General features: G+C 39.2%; 1 long non-coding RNA gene across 1 annotated transcript; it reads left to right on the top strand.

Moving 5' to 3' along the window:
* The first annotated feature begins 470 nt into the window (after positions 1–470).
* Positions 471–3,121, top strand: LOC139115957 (uncharacterized). Its single transcript, XR_011548208.1, has 3 exons — positions 471–1,712; positions 2,079–2,214; positions 3,063–3,121. It is a non-coding gene; the product is annotated as an uncharacterized lncRNA (long non-coding RNA).
* The last annotated feature ends 840 nt before the right edge of the window (positions 3,122–3,961 follow it).

Genomic DNA, 3,961 nt, shown 5'->3' on the forward strand with positions numbered 1-3,961 from the left:
GTCGTCGGCTTCTTGCAGCTTGTAGGCATTCGAAATGCCCATTACAAAAATGTGCTCTGTAGCAGCAAAGAATGGTGTATCTAAGAGCAGGATTGGCCGTCATGATCTCCATGAAAAACTGACCGTCAAAATGTAACTGAGCAAACGGCATCGGTAATAGGGAATCCCGAAACTACAAGACTGCACTATCGACTTTCAGTTCGTGTGGTTTATTGTGTTTTTACACGCGGATGCTTACAGCGCGGCCTAGGTAGCAGTTAGCAGTGTGGTCTGGTCGCAGGTCAACGCTTGCCATATCTGGGGTTAAAAGTAGCCCACCATAAACCCCTGACCCAAGGTTTTTCTATATACAGTGTACGTAAACGGAATGGAAGTTGTCTATGGTCGACCGTTTTTCAGAAATCTTTCAACAAGTCGAACAACATTATCAACTGCTCGTTTGAAACAATATAAGGTCAAAAGATAAAAATAATGTCCCTTTTATAACGGTAGTCTCGGTTTACCCAGACTGCAGTGGGGCTCTACTTTCGCCCGCCCACACAGAGTCTGGGGCAATCCTACGGAGAAATCTTAGAGCCGGAAGATGGCCAATTGAGGCATGAGCGATGCATCTCGGGAGCAATTCAATCCAAGATGGCGACCCCCAGTAAGCCTTACGCCAGTGGCATCGTCTTGACAGATGCAAGCGTTTGTGCGACTTGCCTGTCTGTTTCGAGCGACAGATGTACCTGCTCATTACCAAGAACGGACTTCGAAAACCACTCCTGCAGGATCTTCAAGCAATCTGTTCAATGACGCTGTCACACCTCAAGCCAGTGGCGTAGCCTAGAGGGAAAATCTAGTGACGGCCATAGAGGCATATAAGTTAAAAGGTACTGTTTCTGATTTTTCTTCGCTGGCATGAAAAATAGCACAGGGAATTGCAGCGGGGTAAATATGAAGAACTTACTGATTGCTTACGACTACGAGTAGTACTGTTCATGATAGTGGGTACTGGTATTGGTAGGTACCACAGGTGTTAGGATTGTTGTTGGGATAGTCTGTCGAATGGGAGGACAAAGGCCGAACGTAGTATATTGAGTCCAATCCCACAGACTATCCCAACAACACTGGGCATCTGTGAGTAGAAAAATCTCGTTAATACCTCCATGATACACATCATGGAAACTTTTTTCTTTGTAAAGAAACGAATGGGACTTCGCCGTAATACATGCTAATAAATTTCATTATGTACTGTTTCTGTTGTGGCGATGTTGTTTACGTGTTCACAGAAGTTAGATTCTTTTCCATGAATAACAGAAATCCTACATAGTTTCACATCCATAAATTGACAAATAGTAGATTATTCAACATTATAAACAAATTTTAGAATTATACCTATAAATTGCCGTGAGCTCCTACCACAGATAGTACATGTATTATCATGATATATCAAATGTATATTTTCATGTTATTGTTATCAACTTAGGATAAGCAAGTGGAGTGTCTTGAACATGCTGTCACTGGCCATGATGTTCTAGGAATACAGCCAACTGGTCATGGCAAAACATATTTATGCATTGTTATCAAGTGTCTTATCTCATATGGGTACAGCTTGTCGTAAGGTGCTGTCATCTCACCGTTGGTTGCTTTGATGGCAGATCAAGTGGCACGCTTGGATCTCCTAGGAATAAAAGCTGTCCAGTTGAATCAACAAACTTCTGGCTCTACAGGTTTGTATTATTAAGTACATTTCAGTGTAATGTTCCATGATCATCATTGGCTACACAATAACATTGATTATAAATGATATCTTTATTTTCTCACGTGTCATTTTACTGACATCTGTAAATGCACAGGTTTGTTTAAAATTCAAAGTAGGTCTTCATGTGAAGTGCAAGGGCATCCCACAGGAGGATTATTCAAAGTCTCTAAACAATTATCTGTGGCTTTAAACATCATGTGTTCACAAAACTTTAATTTCCACACTTGGAACTTTGGTCATAAGTAATTCATACTTTAAACAGGTAATTACTTTAAATTATTTCATTATGATAATAATTAATATTGAAGCTATTGTTTTTTTTTCATTACAACAGATCAAGACAGTGACATTCTGTTACTGAGTCCAGAGGCATTATTTCAGGGAAATTGGCAGTCTGTACTCTGTCAACCTTCATACCAAGATAGCATATACTGTATTGTGATTGATGAAGCACACTACTTTGTCCTGTGGTAAGTTTTGGTTCCTACATGGGAATAGATGATTTTCTACTTTGTGTGAGATCTTGCAAGACATTCAGAATAATGTTAGCAACAAGTTGCCTGCCAAGTAATACAAGCCAATCTATATATGAAACAGAAGTAGATGTAACATTGAAGAAATAAATTAATGCTGCAATTTAAGCCATTATTTATGACAAAATGACATAAGTCAAAGCCGGGAATGCTGTCGCAAATCATTTTAGTGACCGAGGTGTCATATTTGACCACAATGTCGTCATATCGACCGTAGAATTTTTTGAAAGTCCTAACGAGTCTTTTTGTTGTGTATCCCTGTCTCACTAATTTTGATGCCAATGAGCGGTGTCTCAGTTGAAAATCAGTGTAGGAATCACAAGCCCTACAATACCTGAGAAGTTGAGACACATACACACCATAAGCAGGTGCAGATGGAATATTACTTGATAAGTGGGGATAATTAATGATTTAAAAATCGAAATCATCCCTTTTGTCATACAGCTTAGTGTGTAGCCCATTAGTACCCACTTGTAGGAACAGATCAAGATATGAAGCACAGTTTAACTTTTGATATTTGCACATACATAATCTTGAATAATGTTACTGATATAAAACTGAAACATGCTCTTTTTTGTACATTATGGAGGAGGGTCTATGATAGAATGTGAGCATACTGCTATGTCCCAGGACATGAAATGTTTATTTGTGATTTATTTTTTAATAAACAGGATACAAGTTAATTATGTAAGCAAGCTGATTTCAGAGACACATTTGTGATGAAAAATTAACAGCTTGATCATGGACTGTGGTAAAGTAAATGTTTTGTTATGCACTCTCTTTAGGGGCAACAAATTTCGACCAGATTATGCCGGAATTGGTGAGTTGAGAAGTGTGCTACGGATAGTTTTCAATCGGATTCGAACCCACAACATACGGCATCAGTCGCCTAGCTGAGAGGCCTGAGACAGAACCAGTGAGTTGAGACGTGTGCTGCAGGAGTCTAGTATTCTTGCATTAACTGCAACTGCAACTCAACAGATGCAACAGGACATAATGAAAATATTGTGTATGGACAAATGCGAAGTAGTCACTACTGATCTTGACTGTGGTAATATCTTTTGCTGTAAGAGCACCGTTACTGATAGTTGATACCTTCTTCTGGATGGCAGATGAGTTGAGAACATTAAAGCAAAACTGTAACAAAGACATTATGTATTGCAGAAACATAAGTCATGTGCAGCCTTATACAAGTACTTTTAGTTGAGCTGGGGGGTGGTTCATGGCTAGGTCCACCAGGTGTACAAAATGCCCTATCTATCATCACTCAACACCAGTCAAGAATGAGCGATATATCGAGAAAAGCTTTAAAGAGACCAACTGTAATTTACGTGTGGTTATTACCACTGTTGCCTTTGGAATGGGTGTCTATGCATCAGATATGTACATGGTAATTCACTAGGGTGTAGCTAGGATATTTCAAGGGTTCACACAAGAAGCAGGCAGGGATGGGAGAAATTGTCAACAGTCTTATTCAAGTGTGTACTTTCATGCAGAAGACACTAGTCTCTGTGCTACAGATAAAACAATGCAAAAATACTGCAAGTCACAGGATATATGTTGGAGGAAAATACTACTTGATCATTTTGGTTACATCAGTGATATTGCTGGTACAAAATCTGCAAAGCATTTTTGTTGTGACATTTGTCATTTTCATTGTGGATGTGGTGATTGCCCAATATAT

The sequence above is a fragment of the Ptychodera flava genome, chromosome 2, assembly GCF_041260155.1.
Source record: "Ptychodera flava strain L36383 chromosome 2, AS_Pfla_20210202, whole genome shotgun sequence".
Taxonomy (NCBI): Eukaryota; Metazoa; Hemichordata; class Enteropneusta; family Ptychoderidae; genus Ptychodera; species Ptychodera flava.